The sequence below is a fragment of the Xenopus laevis genome, chromosome 7S (genome assembly GCF_017654675.1).
Source record: "Xenopus laevis strain J_2021 chromosome 7S, Xenopus_laevis_v10.1, whole genome shotgun sequence".
Classification (NCBI taxonomy): Eukaryota; Metazoa; Chordata; class Amphibia; order Anura; family Pipidae; genus Xenopus; species Xenopus laevis.
In genome coordinates this window covers 94656377-94674532 of record NC_054384.1, presented here as the reverse complement: position 1 = coordinate 94674532, position 18156 = coordinate 94656377, and the positions used below count along the sequence as shown (strand labels likewise).

At 42.1% G+C, this 18156-nt stretch overlaps 1 long non-coding RNA gene across 1 annotated transcript; it reads left to right on the top strand.

Moving 5' to 3' along the window:
- Nucleotides 1-2054: 2054 nt before the first annotated feature.
- On the top strand, nucleotides 2055-3847 carry LOC121396163. The gene is made up of 3 exons (XR_005962867.1): nucleotides 2055-2139; nucleotides 3547-3582; nucleotides 3726-3847. It is a non-coding gene; the product is annotated as an uncharacterized LOC121396163 (long non-coding RNA).
- The last annotated feature ends 14309 nt before the right edge of the window (nucleotides 3848-18156 follow it).

The following is an 18156-nucleotide window of genomic DNA, read 5'->3' as shown; positions in this document are numbered from 1 at the left end:
ATATATAATACACAAAAGCCATGAGTAAATTATATCTTTATAAACGGTGACTAGTGATGTCATCAGTTATAAATCGTGAGTAGTGATGTCATTTTAGTCACATGACTCACTAAAACTTGTGTATTATAATAAATAAAGTAGCCCCTTCTGCCTCGTGCTTTTATATGGTCATGGAACTCCTTGTGACTTATAATATCCTTATATTTTACAATAGGGGGTACTTTATTCACTTTATATCTCAAAGTATATCACTTAGTAGGAGTTATAAATCAAAAGGATTTTATTTGAAGCCCAATGTGGAACAGTCATATTTCTTAAGGGTAACAAACCAAGAGAAAGGTCAATATTTGTGACCTGGTATTTATAGTATATAGATGCATTATAGTATAATAGTCCCAGTGTACATCTATATATAGTTATGGGACCTGTAATCCCGCATGCTTGGCACCTGGGTTTTTCCAAATCCTTCTGTAATTTGGATCTTCATACTACTTAAAATTAATTTAAACATTAAGGGACAGATTTATCAAGGGTTGAATTTTGAGCTTATGGGAGTTTCTAAAAACTCCCATCAACTCCCATTAACTTGAAATTCGCAAAAAAAAAATGACCAATCGAAATTTATTTAAATTTTTCTAAAAAATGACTTGAAATTGATTGTAGGATTTCCCCCATAGGCTAAAATACCAATTTGGAAGGTTTTAGTCAGATAGTCGAATTCAAATTCTTAAAGGAATTCTTGAATTCTTGAATTCAAATTCAAATTCGTACATGATAAATTTCGAAATTTAAATTTTAAATTTTTTTAAATTCTAATTGAATTTAGACTATTCCCTATAGAATTACACTAAAATAAACTCGAAATTCAAATTAAAAAATTCAGATTTTCAATTCGACCCTTGATAAATCTGCCCCTAAATAAACACAATTCGGTTGTGTTGCTTTTAATAAGGGTTAGTTTGCAACAAGTAAAAGGTACTGCTTATTATTATAGAGAGAAAGAAAATAATTTATAAAAAATTTGGATTATTTCGATAAATTGCGGTCTATCGGAGACATCCTTTCCATTCTGGATAATCAATTTCTGGATAATGGATCTCATATCTCTACTATAATGATAAATATGTGTATATATATTTATATATATATATATATAGAGAGAGAGAGATAGAGAGAGCCAGAGACAAAGTACCGCACATACTGGGACTTAAATAGTACTTTTTTTTTTTTAATAATAAAACTTTTCCCAGTGTGTGTTGTACTCTGTCTCTATATTTATTTTATATGAGCAGCAACCAGGCAGTTAGGGTTGTGGTCCTCTTTGCAGACACACACACACACACACACACACACACACACATATATATATAGTGAATAAAGTACCCCCTCTTGTAAAATATAAGGATATTATAAGTTACCGAGGAGTTTCATGACCATATAAAAACACGAGGCCGAAGGCCGAGTGTTTTTATACAGGTCATGGAACTCCAAGGTAACTTCTAATATCCTCATATTTTACAACTGGGGGTAATTTATTTATTATAATACACAAGTTTCAATGAGTCATGTGACAGAAATGACATCAGAACTCACCGTTTATAACTGATGACATCAGAACTCACCGTTTATAACTGATGACATCAGAACTCACCGTTTATAAGGATATAATTTACAGGATATTCATGGCTTTTGTGTATTATATATATATAACCCCTTGTTGCCGGCACTCTCGAAAGATGGTTTACATGCCTGGGGGCAGTTTTCAACATATTTATCCACTCGAAATCCAATGAGATCCGCACTCTCAGGGCTTATTGAATTAAAACAATTTTATTTTAAAGCTTCAGACTGACGTTTTGGCCTGGCCCCATTCATCGACTGCTGAGAAAGGCCTGGGATCAGGCCGAAACGACAGTCTGAAGCTTTGAAATAAAACATTTTTTAATTCAATAAGCACTGAGAGTGCGGATCTCATTGGTTTTGGAGTGGATATATATATATATATATATATAAAATGTATATACACCTGGAATGTGCATAGAACATACTATTGCTAACATTATACATTTTTTTGTCTCCACAGATAGATTTTCCAAAATGTGGCGTTCCATCTGTAGATGTTTACCTTTCTTTCGAAAGGTAGGGACTTTGTTTTACTATAATATCACACATTTCATTCATTCTGTTCATAGAATTGCCTTGCTATATAATATATTGCAGTATAGCAGCATCTCCAATGGCAAATTGTTAAAGGGCATGTAAAGTCTAAAATAGAATAAGGCTAGAAATGCTGTATTTTGTATACTAAATATAAACATGAACTTACTGCACCACAAGCCTAATCAAACAAATAATTTATGCTTTTAAATTGGCCACAGGGGGTCACCATCTTGTAACTTTATTAGACATCTTTGCAAGACTAAGACTGTGCACATGCTCAGTGTGGTCTGGGCTGCTTAGGGATCGTCATAAACAAAGCTGCTTGAGTTCTGCATGGCTGGGAAGTAAGGCGGGGGCTCCCCCTGCTGTACATAAGTATGATTGTTTCCCTGCTCAGCAGTTAGAGACTGTCTGACAATTCCTATCCACAGCAGTAAATGAAAGGAGAATTTCACTGCATACAGTCATGTTTCTTATAAAAACTGTACACATTTTTTAAATGAAGTATATTGGAGATAGGTTTCTTTTTTATTAGAGAAAGTGAAATGGGATTTTATTTTTTTGCCTTTACATGCCCTTTAAAGGATTTGTTCAGTTTAAAAATAAAAACTGGGTAAATAGATAGGCTGTGCAAAAGAAAAAGTGTTTCTAATATAGTTAGTTAGCCAAAAATGTAATGTGTAAAGGCTGGAGTGAATTGATGTGTAACATGTCAGTCAGAACACTACTTCCTGCTTTTCAGCTCTCTTGGTTTACACTGACTGGTTACCCTGGTTACCAGGCAGTAACCCATCAGAGACTTGAGGGGGGGGCACATCGGTCATATCTGTTGCTTTTGCTGAGCTGAATGCTGAGGATCAATTACAAACTCACTGAACAGAAATGTACCATGTGGCCCCCCTTCAAGTCGCTGACTAACTCAGAGTTAGAGAGCTGAAAAGCAGGAAGTTGGATTCTGGTTGTTTTATTAGACATCTGTTCACTCCAGCCATTATATATCACATTTTGGCTAACTAACTATATTAGAAACATTTTTTATTTTGCACAGCCTATCTATTTACACAGTTTTTATTTTCACACTGAACTGTTCCTTTAAGGAATGGAAGTGCATGGAGAATGAATTCGCTGCATAGGGCAATAAGGACACCATTTACTTCAATGCAAATATTCAGAGACAATATAAAAGGCTATGTGATTCAATGGCATGGTCTAATGAATATTCAATTGAAAAAAAATTATATAAAATGTGATGTTTTTTACTTTTACAATAGTTCTTATATTTATATGTATATATTAATCTATGTATTTAGACATTTCACTTAACTGAGGCAAGTTTGATTTGTATCGTTATCTATTTACTGACTTCTTCTTTTTGTTTTTTTCTAGAAACACTGCGTTGGAACATCCAATGAAATCGTTTTGGTAAGCAGCAAAGAACTGGTTAACACTATATGAAAAAACACAATTTGCTAACTATTTGTGCTATTCAAACCATTTTATTTACAATTCGAGTTTGCTATTTTGCTAATTTATTTGTAATAAAACATATTTTTGTTTTTCTCTAGAATTATATTGAGATCGTCGACATTCTTGCTTTGGTAAGTATCAATATGAACTAAACAAATCTCCTCTCATTTCTCCTTTGAATAATAATCAGACTCGGCCCTGGATCTATAATCACGGCCACCTTCCCCCACTTTTAAAACCAGCTCCTATTGTAATTAAACTACAAATCACCCATTACCATTAACTTTAGGCCTATGTATTTCCACATTGCCCAGTAATAAAAAGCCTGTTTTTTATCGGAGTGCCGTTCATCTGTTGGTGTACCATTAACTTAATATGGCACATTCCTTAATATATATTTTTGTTGAAACCCTTTTAAATGTTTCCTAACCAGGAAAGTTGTGAAATCAACCCAGTTTCTTATCAATGCCAGAAAATATACCTTATCTTTATAGTCTTCTAAGTATCAAATATATATATATATATTTATGTGTGTTTATGTATATTTGGTACTTACATATTACATATATTTAATGCTTCCCTGTGCTCTGGAATTTGTAGCTATTGTTCACTTAGTTTATGTAATTTCAGTGTATTTTAGTTTAAATTTGCTATTTTTGCAAAGTACAATTTGTTCTACTGCATTTTATTTCCATCCAATTTTTGCTAAGATTATCTTACTGTATGACAGTAATAAACATGTCATGTTTACAAAAGTAAATCTGCTTTCCCCTCCTGGCAAGAGATTTCACCTTTGAATAAATATCAGAAGAAATCCCTATACTGACCCTGCATTTATTTATACACATAAATTAAAAGCACATTTTTCAAAATGAAATATATCTTTAGCAGTTACTCACCTTAAATTGATCTTGAAAGATGATTTTGTTCTATAAAGTAACACAACCTTTTTATCTTGTACCCAGCCTGAACCAAAGGACACAGAAATCATCCTGGTAAGCAGAAGCGGCGTTGGTATCGTACATTATTATTATTCGCTTTCCCGTGTTGACTTTAAGGGGCAGATTTATCAAGGGTCGAATTTCAAATTGAAAAAACTTTGAAATTCGAATTCAAAAAGACCAACCAAAATTAAGTGAAAGGTTTTTTTTGGGTCGAATAGGTCCATTTCCAATCGAATAGGTCCATATTCCTTCGAATTGAAGGAATAGCGCATGCGATCGAATTCGATTCAAAGTTTTTCCCAAAATTACTTTGAATTTTCAAAGTCCACCAAATGATCTCAAGGAGGTTCCCCATAGGCTAAAACAGCAATTCGGCAGGTTTTAGATGGCGAATGGTCGAAGTCAAAATTTTAAAGAGACAGTACATGATAAATTTCGATATTCTAATTTTCTTAAAATTCGTAACGAATTTTGACTATTCTCTAGTCGAAGTACACAAAAAATAGCTTGAAATTCTAATTTTTTTATTCAAAAATTCACCTCGACCTTTGATAAATCTGCCCCCCAACTGTTAATTTATCAAGTAACATTGTTCCTGACAAGCATCATTGCACTATTACTATTATTAACAAAAAAAATTTACGAAAATTGCACATCACACATTAAGTGGGTTTTTTACTAAAACTCACTTTTTTCAAGTTGAGGTTTTTAAATGGCATGTAAAGTCTAAAATATAATAAGGCTAGAAATGCTTTTGCATACTAAATATAAACATGAACTTACTGCACCACAAGCCTAATCAAACAAATAATTTATGCTTTCAAAGTTGGCCATAGGGGGTCACCATCTTGTAACGTTGTTAAACATCTTTGCAAGACTTAAGCTGGCCATAGATGTTGAGATTTTTAAAAGATCCGATCCTCATCGTGAGACCACGATTTTATCGGAACGATCGTACGAATTGACCATCAACTAAAAAGACCAATTTGCCAGGAAAACAAAGGGGAGCTGCCTGCTTGGCCCTGTAAACATAGATAGATTGCACTGGGGCCGACAAAGATTTTTTGGCCTGGCCGATCAATTTCCTGACAGATGTCGGCCAAAAAATCGTAAGATGTACGATCGTTCGAATCCCACTACCGCACGATAATTTCGAAGGATTGGTCGGGCTTCCCTAAAATCGGTTGTTCGGCAAGAAGAATCGTCGCGTCTATGGGGAGCTTAAGGGGCACATTTACTAAGGGTCGAATATCGAGGGTTAATTAACCCTCGATATTCGACCCTCGAAGTAAAATCCTTCGACTTCGAATACCGAAGTCAAAGGATTTACCGCAAATAGTTTGATCAAAGGAAAAATCGATTCGAAGGATTTTAATCCATCGATCAAAGGATTTTCCTTCGATCAAAAAAAGCTTAGAAAGCTCATGGGGAATTTCCCCATAGGCTAACATTGTAGCTCGGTAGGTTTAAACTGCCGAAGTATGTAGTCAAATTTTTTTTTAAAGAGACAGTATTTCGACCATTGAATGGTCAAATAGTCGAACGATTTTTAGTTTGAATCGTTCTAGTCGTAGTCGAAGGTCGAAGTAGCCTATTCGATGGTCGAAGTACCCAAAAAAAACCTTCGAAATTCAAAGGTTTTTTTACTTCGAATCCTTCACTCGAGCTTAGTAAATGTGCCCCTAAGACTGTGCACATGCTCAGTGTGGTCTGGGCTGCTTAGGGATCGTCATAAACAAAGCTGCTTGAGTTCTGCATGGCTGGGAAGGCGGGGGCTCCCCCTGCTGTTCATAAGTATGATTGTTTCCCTGCTCAGCAGTTAGGGACCATCTGACAATTCCTATCCACAGCAGTAAATGAAGGGGGAATTTCACTGCATGCAGCCAGGTTTCTTATAAAAACGGTACACATTTTTTAATTAAAGTATATTGGAGATAGGTTTCTTTTTCATTAAAGAAAGTAAAAATGGGATTTTATTTTTTTGCCTTTACATGCCCTTTAAGGGAAAAAAAACTCGAATTTCCAGAGAAAAACCTCAAATTTTTCAAGATTATACCCTGAAGCTGCTAACAATTTGAATCTATAAATACTCAATCTAAAACCTTTTGAAATTATGTAAAAATCAATGGCAGATGGTCCCTTTTTACCTTCGGAACATGTTTTATGCCTTCATAATTCTAAAAATTTTGGGCTATTTACACTGTTTTTTGCTTGAAAACTAGAGCAATTTTGTGAGTTTTTTGGGTGACAAACTTGAAAAGTTGCACAATTCAAATTTTTGCTAGTTCTTTTAATTTTTTTTTTTTTTAGATTATTCAATCTAATTTTTTCAACCTGAATTATTAGTAAATTAGCAAAAATTTGTGTATGGGAGTTTGTTTTTATTAAAAAATGAGAATTGAGGTTTAGTAAATAACCCCTAATAGTGATGAGTAAATCTGTTGTGTTGTGTTTTGCGAAAAATTTGCGGAACTGCTTAAAATTTTTCGAAACGACAAAAGATTAACAAAAACCATTGACGTTAATAGGCGACAAAATGTTTTCTTATGTGTGCATCTTTTTTCCCCCTCCAAATGCATCAAAGTCAGTGGGATTTTTCTTCCATTTACTATTTTGTCTTGGCAAATTTTTTGACTCTGCAAACTTTTTGCACTGTTAATTTTTGCCAATGATTGCGAAAATAATTTGCCGAAATGTGGAATTTCAGCAAAAATCCATGCCTGGCCAAAATAATTTGCTCATCACTACACATAATAATAATAACATTTCAAATCTCCCATATTACCAATAATGTTACATAAAAAAAGCTGATTTGATTTTATAACATGTCTTTTTATCTCTTAAACAGGAACCACCTCAATAAACTGGCCCGAATAACTGCCAGGTAAGTAGTAAAGAAACAGTTGAAGTTGAGCTTATTTGCTTAATGAATAAGGAATATTTTAGATATTAAACCACAGCACTATAACTATATGGGGCACATTTACTTAGCTCCAGTGAAGGATTAGAATAAAAAATACTTTGAATTTCGAAGTATTTTTTTTGGCTACTTCGACCATCGAATTGGCTACTTCGACCTTCGAATACGACTTCGAATCGAACGATTTTCGTTTGACTATTCAACCATTCGATAGTCGAAGTCCTGTTTCTTTAAAAAAAACTTCGACCAACTTCGGAAGGTCCCCATAGGCTTTCCTAGCTTTTTTTGAACGAAGGAAAATCGTTCGATCGATGGATTAAAATCCTTCGAAAACAGAATTTAATCGTTCGATCAAGCGATTTTTCCTTCGATTGTTCCAGACATTTTATATCTTGTAACTTTTTTGAGTGGCTGAAATGACACAACTGAGTTTAATCCCCTTTTCTCACCCTTTCACCAGGAATTCAATATAAAACCTGAGGAAAGCACTGAAGATGTAAGCAGAAAAAAAACTTTTACAAATTGTACATTCATTTGTGCTGTGAAATATTTATTTATCATCTTCTCTCTCTCTTCTAACTGAACTAAGTTGATCTTATACAATAATGTTTTCTCTTTTATTCAGGACACCAGCAGAGAAGAACCTGCTGAAGAAACATCTGAGGTAAGCAGAAAAGACAATTAAATTAGAATAAAATATCTAACCCATCATTAGATTTTGCCCTACATAACATTTATTTGAGCTGTGACATATGTATTTATTATCTTCTCTCTGTTCTAACCAGGATGAACAAGTGAGTGAGCAGGATGAGACATCCAACAACACCTCCTGCCACTTCCAAGTAAGCAGAAAATAATCAATGACTACACAACTATAATTAAAGAAATGAAAGAGATTGTTTTTTATTATACTTTCTCCTGAACTCAGTTGATCTTATACAAAAATGTTTTCTCTTTTAACCAGGACAACAGCAGAGAAGAGCCTGCTGAAGAAGCATCAGAGGTAACCAGAAAAGACAATTCAACTATAATAAAATATCAAACCCAGTGTAACGTTCACAACTAGGAACTGTTGTGACCGAGGATAGCCACTCCAAGGGGAGTGGATATGGTGGACGCCCAGGGGTGTAGCCATAGGTAATAGTAGGCAAAAACATGATGGTGATGAAGTTATAGCAGGTTTATTGCAGACGGAACACAGAAACACAAAAGGCAGGAACAAGCAGAATGGCTGATCGAGGAATCCACATGGTGAGGGAAAAAAGGGGAACACAGGAACAAAAGTACTCACTCAGGAAACAAGGTAACAAGGTTTTCAGGAACAAGACAAACAAGGTTTTCAAGGTTCAGGTTCAGATTCAGGTTCAGGTTCAGATTCAGATTCAGATTCAGATTCAAAATAGCAGGTCAGGAACAAACAGGATACAATCAATGACTCAGCACTGAGCAAAGCTCAGGGCGGGGTTTATAAAGGGAAGGTGATTAGGAAATGGGAAACACATGAGGGTAAACGAGGTGGGTGGAAAACACTGTGAACAGGCATATAACAGAAAACAATACACACCAAAGTTCAGAATCAGCCCTGAGAGCCCCCAGTGGCTCATCAGGTAAGTGCTGCAATGAGCAGAACAGCACCACCAGAGTTCAAGTCCCGGGCTGATCCTGACATTACCCCCCCCTTGAGGATCGACCTCCGGGCGATCCCAGGATCAAATGGTCCCCCATCCATTTTAGTCCAAACCCTGGGGAAATGGGCCGAAGCCTCGCCAGAAACGAGAACAGGAGCTTCTTGAGGATTGGAAAACAAAACAAAGAAATTGCTGGGGTCAGGAGCCAGAACAGGAACATTGGCAGAATTAGGAGCCAAGATATCACAGCCAGAGTCGGAAACCAGGACATGAAGACAGACAAAATCAATACAGGCACCCATTACAGGTGGCGGACCAGGAGCTTGGACACCCATCACGGGTGGCAGACCAGGAGTTTGGACACCCATCACGGGTGGCGGATCAGGAATACAGGCACCCATCACGGGTGGCGGATCAGGAGTTCGGACACCCATCACGGGTGGCGGATCAGGAGTTTGGACACCCATCACGGGTGGCGGACCAGGAGCACGGGCACCCATCACAGGTGGCGGACCAAGAGCACGGGCACCCATCACAGGTGGCAGACCAAGAATACAGGCACCGATCACGGGTGGCGGATCAGGAGTTTGGACACCCATCACGGGTGGCGGACCAGGAGCACGGGCACCCATCACAGGTGGCGGACCAAGAGCACGGGCACCCATCACAGGTGGCGGACCAAGAGCACGGGCACCCATCACAGGTGGCAGACCAAGAATACAGGCACCGATCACGGGTGGCGAATCAGGAGTTTGGACACCCATCACGGGTGGCGGACCAGGAGCACGGGCACCCATCACGGGTGGCGGACCAAGAGCACAGGCACCCATCACAGGTGGCAGACCAGGAGCACAGGCACCCATCACAGGTGGCGGACCAGGAGCACAGGCACCCATCACAGGTGGCGGACCAGGAGCACAGGCACCCATCACAGGTGGCGGACCAGGAGCACAGGCACCCATCACAGGTGGCGGACCAGGAGCACAGGCACCCATCACAGGTGGCGGACCAGGAGCACAGGCACCCATCACAGGTGGCGGACCAGGAGCACAGGCACCCATCACAGGTGGCGGACCAGGAGCACAGGCACCCATCACAGGTGGCGGACCAGGAGCACAGGCACCCATCACAGGTGGCGGACCAGGAGCACAGGCACCCGTTAGAAATAGGAAGAGGCAAGCCAGGACAGCAATACCAACACCTACAGCAATAGACCTGATAGAGACAGGATTAACCGCCCTACCAGGTCCAGTAGCAGGGAAAGTGGCACTATCCAGGGCAGGCAGGTCCTCAGGCCCGGAGGCCAGGGCAGGCAGGTCCTCAGGCCCGGAGGCCAGGGCAAACAGGTCCTCAGGCCCGGAGGCCAGGGCAAACAGGTCCTCAGGCCCGGAGGCCAGGGCAAACAGGTCCTCAGGCCCGGAGGCCAGGGCAAACAGGTCCTCAGGCCCGGAGGCCAGGGCAAACAGGTCCTCAGGCCCGGAGGCCAGGGCAAACAGGTCCTCAGGCCCGGAGGCCAGGGCAAACAGGTCCTCAGGCCCGGAGGCCAGGGCAAACAGGTCCTCAGGCCCGGAGGCCAGGGCAAACAGGTCCTCAGGCCCGGAGGCCAGGGCAAACAGGTCCTCAGGCCCGGAGGCCAGGGCAAACAGGTCCTCAGGCCCGGAGGCCAGGGCAAACAGGTCCTCAGGCCCGGAGGCCAGGGCAAACCGTACAGAAACTGGCTCGGGAAGAAGCAGTCTTCTGCGAGCTGACACGGGAACGGAGTCTGGCTGGGCTGCTGGCACGGAGACTGGAACCGTCTGGGCTGCAGGCACGGAGACTGGAACCGTCTGGGCTGCAGGCACGGAGACTGGAACCGTCTGGGCTGCAGGCACGGAGACTGGAACCGTCTGGGCTGCAGGCACGGAGACTGGAACCGTCTGGGCTGCAGGCACGGAGACTGGAACCGTCTGGGCTGCAGGCACGGAGACTGGAACCGTCTGGGCTGCAGGCACGGAGACTGGAACCGTCTGGGCTGCAGGCACGGAGACTGGAACCGTCTGGGCTGCAGGCACGGAGACTGGAACCGTCTGGGCTGCAGGCACGGAGGCTGGAACCGGCTGGGCTGCAGGCACGGAGGCTGGAACCGGCTGGGCTGCAGGCACGGAGGCTGGAACCGGCTGGGCTGCAGGCACGGAGGCTGGAACCGGCTGGGCTGCAGGCACGGAGGCTGGAACCGGCTGGGCTGCAGGCACGGAGGCTGGAACCGGCTGGGCTGCAGGCACGGAGGCTGGAACCGGCTGGGCTGCAGGCACGGAGGCTGGAACCGGCTGGGCTGCAGGCACGGAGGCTGGAACCGGCTGGGCTGCAGGCACGGAGGCTGGAACCGGCTGGGCTGCAGGCACGGAGGCTGGAACCGGCTGGGCTGCAGGCAGCTTTCGGGGAGCAGGCACAGGCAGCTTTCGGGGAGCCGGCACAGGCAGCTTTCGGGGAGCCGGCACAGGCAGCTTTCGGGGAGCCGGCACAGGCAGCTTTCGGGGAGCCGGCACAGGCAGCTTTCGGGGAGCCGGCACAGGCAGCTTTCGGGGAGCCGGCACAGGCAGCTTTCGGGGAGCCGGCACAGGCAGCTTTCGGGGAGCCGGCACAGGCAGCTTTCGGGGAGCCGGCACAGGCAGCTTTCGGGGAGCCGGCACAGGCAGCTTTCGGGGAGCCGGCACAGGAACAAGGTCTGGCTGGGAAGCCGGCACAGGAACAAGGTCTGGCTGGGAAGCCGGCACAGGAACAAGGTCTGGCTGGGAAGCCGGCACAGGAGCAAGGACTGGCTGGGAAGCCGGCACAGGAGCAAGGACTGGCTGGGAAGCCGGCACAGGAGCAAGGACTGGCTGGGAAGCCGGCACAGGAGCAAGGACTGGCTGGGAAGCCGGCACAGGAGCAAGGACTGGCTGGGAAGCCGGCACAGGAGCAAGGACTGGCTGGGAAGCCGGCACAGGAGCAAGGACTGGCTGGGAAGCCGGCACAGGAGCAAGGACTGGCTGGGAAGCCGGCACAGGAGCAAGGACTGGCTGGGAAGCCGGCACAGGAGCAAGGACTGGCTGGGAAGCCGGCACAGGAGCGAGGACTGGCTGGGAAGCCGGCACAGGAGCGAGGACTGGCTGGGAAGCCGGCACAGGAGCGAGGACTGGCTGGGAAGCCGGCACAGGAGCGAGGACTGGCTGGGAAGCCGGCACAGGAGCGAGGACTGGCTGGGAAGCCGGCACAGGAGAGAGGACTGACTGGAGAGCCGGCACCAAAGCTGGAGACTGGAGAGCCGGCACCAAAGCTGGAGACTGGAGAGCCGGCACCAAAGCTGGAGACTGGAGAGCCGGCACCAAAGCTGGAGACTGGAGAGCCGGCACCAAAGCTGGAGACTGGAGAGCCGGCACCAAAGCTGGAGACTGGAGAGCCGGCACCAAAGCTGGAGACTGGAGAGCCGGCACCAAAGCTGGAGACTGGAGAGCCGGCACCAAAGCTGGAGACTGGAGAGCCGGCACCAAAGCTGGAGACTGGAGAGCCGGCACCAAAGCTGGAGACTGGAGAGCCGGCACCAAAGCTGGAGACTGGAGAGCCGGCACCAAAGCTGGAGACTGGAGAGCCGGCACCAAAGCTGGAGACTGGAGAGCCGGCACCAAAGCTGGAGGCTGGCGAGCCGGCACAGGAGCAGGTGACTGAAGAGCCGGCACACGAGCTGGAGACTGGAGAGGGTGCTGGGAAACTGTAGAAAAACTAATAAACTGGGGTTCAGGTCTGAGAGAAAAAGAGGGTGACCTGGGTTTGGCAGCTGCCACAGGAGCAGAAGGTTGTGGAGGAGACAAGGGCCCAAAAACTGGAAGTGGCCGATCTGACACAGGCCAGATAGCGGTTTGTAGTTCATCTTCATCCGAGTCTAGATCCTCCCAGTCCTCATCGAAGGCTGAATCCTCCCACTCATCATCGGAGACAAAATCCTGCCAGACATCATCAGTGAAATGGATGGCGTCTTCTGCCTTACCCTCTCCATCCCAAGGGAGTTGCAGTTTAACAACAGAGTCAGAAGGCATGGAGGGCTTTCCCAAAGGCTTCCTGTAGTTGGGCTGAGTCATTCTGTAACGTTCACAACTAGGAACTGTTGTGACCGAGGATAGCCACTCCAAGGGGAGTGGATATGGTGGACGCCCAGGGGTGTAGCCATAGGTAATAGTAGGCAAAAACATGATGGTGATGAAGTTATAGCAGGTTTATTGCAGACGGAACACAGAAACACAAAAGGCAGGAACAAGCAGAATGGCTGATCGAGGAATCCACATGGTGAGGGAAAAAAGGGGAACACAGGAACAAAAGTACTCACTCAGGAAACAAGGTAACAAGGTTTTCAGGAACAAGACAAACAAGGTTTTCAAGGTTCAGGTTCAGATTCAGGTTCAGGTTCAGATTCAGATTCAGATTCAGATTCAAAATAGCAGGTCAGGAACAAACAGGATACAATCAATGACTCAGCACTGAGCAAAGCTCAGGGCGGGGTTTATAAAGGGAAGGTGATTAGGAAATGGGAAACACATGAGGGTAAACGAGGTGGGTGGAAAACACTGTGAACAGGCATATAACAGAAAACAATACACACCAAAGTTCAGAATCAGCCCTGAGAGCCCCCAGTGGCTCATCAGGTAAGTGCTGCAATGAGCAGAACAGCACCACCAGAGTTCAAGTCCCGGGCTGATCCTGACACCCAGCATCAGATTGCCCTAAACAACGTCGATTTGAGCAGTGAGATATGTATTTTTTTATCTTCTCTCTGTTCTAACCAGGATGAACAACAAAGTGAGCAGGAAGAAACACCCAGTAACACCACCTGCCACTTCTAAGTAAGCAGAAAATAATCAATGATAATTAAAGAAATTGGTTTTTATCATACTTTCTCCTGAACTGAGTTGATCTTATACAAAAATGTTTTCTTTTTTAACCAGGATAACAGCAGAGAAGAGACTGCTGAAAAAACATCTGAGGTAACCAGAAAAGACAAGTTATGACAAGCATCAGATTGCCCTACATATCGTCAATTCGAGCAGTGAAATTTGTATTTTTCATCTTCTCTCTGTTCTAACCAGGATGAACAAATAAGTGAGCAGGATGAAACTTCCAATAATACCTCCTGCCACTTCCAAGTAAGCAGAAAATAATCAATGACTACACAACTATAATTAAAGAAATGACAGAGATTGGTTTTTTTATACTTTCTCCTGAACTCAGTTGATCTTATAAAATAATGTTTTCTCTTTTAACCAGGATAACAGCAGAGAAGAGACTGCTGAAAAAACATCTGAGGTAACCAGAAAAGACAAGTTATGATAAAACATCAAACCCAGCATCAGATTGCCCTACATATCGTCAATTTGAGCAGTGAAATTTGTATTTTTCATCTTCTCTCTGTTCTAACCAGGATGAACAAATAGGTGAGCAGGATGAAACATCCAGCAACACCTCCTACCACTTCCAAGTAAGCAGAAAATAATCAATGACTATACAGCTATAATTAAAGAAATCACAATTTTTTAAAATATAAAATGTAATAATAAATAAGCATAAAAACCCGAGCAGATTGATGAGAGTTTGTACCAGAAAATATTGAGATAAATTCAGACTTTGATAAATAACCCCCTTATTTTAGCATTAGAGCTGAGTTAATGTAAAAAAGTGTTTTTAATTAATATAATCAGCTCAAATAGATTTTTGACCAATGTCGCCTCTGTATTGCAGAATTTTGAAGATGAAAAGAAACAGACGAAAAGCTCTGGAACATCGAGCAGTGCAAATAGACAGGCACAACCTGCAACTATTAATAAGGTTTCAGCTTTACTTCCCTAATAAAATCTTAAACATAATTAGGCCCCTGCAGACCCCCCTTTTCTTACTAGATCCCTCAAACTCCTATATAAGCCCTATTCCACCAATACTAATAGCCAAATGGATCCATTATATATATTAGGGGACAGATTAATTAAGGGTCAAATTCAAAATATGGTAAAAACTCTCAAATTCAAATTGTAAATAATCCAAACTTGATTCAAATTTTAATTAAAGTTTTGATATCTATCAAACCTTGCCCCTTTAAAAAATCGAATTTGACTATTCCCCACCTAAAACCTGCCCAGTTCATGTATAAGTTAATGGGAAAGTCCATTTTGAAGATATCATAATCCATCATGAACTGACGCCCAACAATATAATACTAACAGCTGACGCAGATGTAAAATTAAGTAAGTGACACTTACAGATTTATCATGGGTCTAATTGAAAATTTTAAATTTGAAATTTTGAGTTATTTTATGGTCAAAACTGGCAAATTCAACTAGGAAGTTATTCAAATTAGATTCAAGTTTTTCAAAAAAATTTGAATTCTATTTTCGAGGTTTATCATACTCTGGCTCTTTAAGAACTCGAATTTGGCTATTCGCCACTTAAAACGTGCCAAATTGCTGTTTGAGTCAATGGGGGATGTCCAGGGATCTATTCTGAGTTGTTAGCAGCCTTCCTGACATTCAAGTTTTTTTTCAAAGAAAAAACTCTAATTGAGTTTTTAAAACTCCAATCGAATTCGATTCGAGTTTTCGGGTAGATCCTATTCACCCTAGTTTAAAAAATTACATTTTTATAATGAACTTCGATTGGTCGAATTTCGAGTTAATGGGAGTTTATGGGAGTTTTAAAAAATTTACATGAATTTGAAATTCGACCTTTGATAAATGGGCCTCTTAGCTTTATGGGAAGTGTTCACAAATAAAATCATAAATGCATTGTATTCACAAATATTTTTCTTACATTATACTTCTTACTTATATTTATTCTTCTTATAATTTCAGTTAATTTTAGCCTTGCCACGATGGGTGAAAAGAGTAACAGCCCTGCCGGAATAACCGAATACATGGCACCTGTTCTTCAAGTTCTTGCCTGTAATTACAAGAACGGGGCTGAATATGACAATAAGGTATTGTTGTCTCTCTTCTCTTTTTATTTTATAGTGAATTTGAAGTTATTTAATATGTATGAATGTGGGTGAGTAAGTAGCTGCCTTGCACTTGGTCTTCTTGCTGGCTGTTTTTGCAAGCACTCATCAATAAAGAAGTAGAAGTTATTACTCCTAGAAAATAAAATACAAAAAAATTTATAAATGTTCATGTAATAAATATAATATCAAAAAATGTCACCAACACCTGGGGTGAGGGTGGCATAAGAAAGAACATTATAAAACACCTACAAAGAAGTAAGGAAATTGCTCTTTTTTTGCTCATATAACAAAAGCAAATTTCAGAATTATTATAAGCAAAGTGAATCCATGTCTAACTCTGACCATTCTTTCCTTAGCATTGAGACGTTGAAGAGCCAGAACTACCACCAAGGCGTTAAAGGACCAGTAACATCAAAATTATTTTTTAAAAAAACATAGAAAACATAGAAGAAAAAAAAAATACCAAGATAAATTAAACTTTAAAATCGCGAAGCCTTTATTAAGAAACAACTTACTGAAACTCTGCTGCCGATCCTCTTTAGAAAAGGTGATGATCCATCGTGTGGCGCTCTATTTCTCCTCAATGCATACTATTTAAATATAATTTTTTTTTTGATGTTACTGTGCTTCAAAAAACCAGGACTACCATCGGGGGGAGGGACAGGGGCATAAATCTAGGGGCCCATTTGTCATTCTGGTACTGGGCCCCAGAAGAAACATCGGTCCCCGATGGAAGTCCTGGAACCACCATTAATAAACAATAAATTTTCCACCTTTATCAATGACCTGCTGTGTTTGCTTATTAGGGAGAGAGGGTGGGTGGAAAAAGGAGGGATATTTCTTGACACACCAGAAAAGTCTGTGTTTTGACCTGCAACTCACATGCTCCTTTTAGTAGGAACATGGTTGCATTTTAGCTCATGATCCTGTATTGAGACTTCAGCACTGGGAATAATCTAGAAGACAAGACAAGTGAAAAGTTACCTGCTAATGAGATCTGCAGGGAAAACATGTCCATGGAAGGGATCCTATTTAGAAATACAACAATAATCTCCTGCATTATTTTATGGAAGCCTTCCTCAAACAATTATACTTATCATTATGTGGAAATAGAAGGTCCTGTTTATATGAAATAAAAAAGTTTTTACATTTGTGTATTTATTCATTTATACTTTGAACTGAAGAAATCTGTTATAAGCTCTTCTTGTAATACAACATTATAAGAAAACAATCTGATATTAAATATTGACACGATTATACTTTATATAGTGCTGACATGTGTTGCAGAAATGTATACAGTTGTGCAATTGCGCTGAATTTGTCAAGGGGGCAGCTGCATTCATTTTGGGGAATTGGATGCAATTACTGTAGGTGTGTCCAGCGTATATTACGCAAGGGCCTATGTCTAGGTTAGCAACTTTGACGGAGGTGGGGGGAGCAGAATGGAAAAATGTATTTAGCATTTAGGCAATTGAGAGCTGTCCCCAAGATAGAATCCTGCACGGGTCCATTTTTTGGAACCCGTACCCTGCAAACCGCAACCCGGACCCGCATTCTTACCCGCTTGGACCCGCTACCTGACCTGACCTGCAAGTACCTTAACCGCAACTTGAAACTGCGACCCGCTGACCATCAAGAATCAGGAAATGGTGTCACTGTAAACCAGAAGTGACATCATCAGAAAAAACGCTATTGAGAAGATCTGCGGCCCGACCCGCTACACGCAGAACAGCGTCCACACCTGCACCCGGAACTTCTACCCGCAACCTGCAGGGTGCCTCAGGTTTTTTCGGGTAACCCACGGGTACCCGACCCGATGCAGGACTCTACCCCAAGACACTTCTTCACTAAATCCCAGTGGCGGAGGAGGGTTGGTGGGGGTAGTGGGTAGCATTTGTGATAACCCGGTGCAGGGTGTTGTGGAACTGGAAGAATGCACACAGAGATGCCAGACTGCAGGGTAGAAGTCAGTTTTTATTCTGTGCGGATTTGATCCGAATGGTTTTTAGAAAATAGTGAGAAAATTTGGGATTTTGATAAATA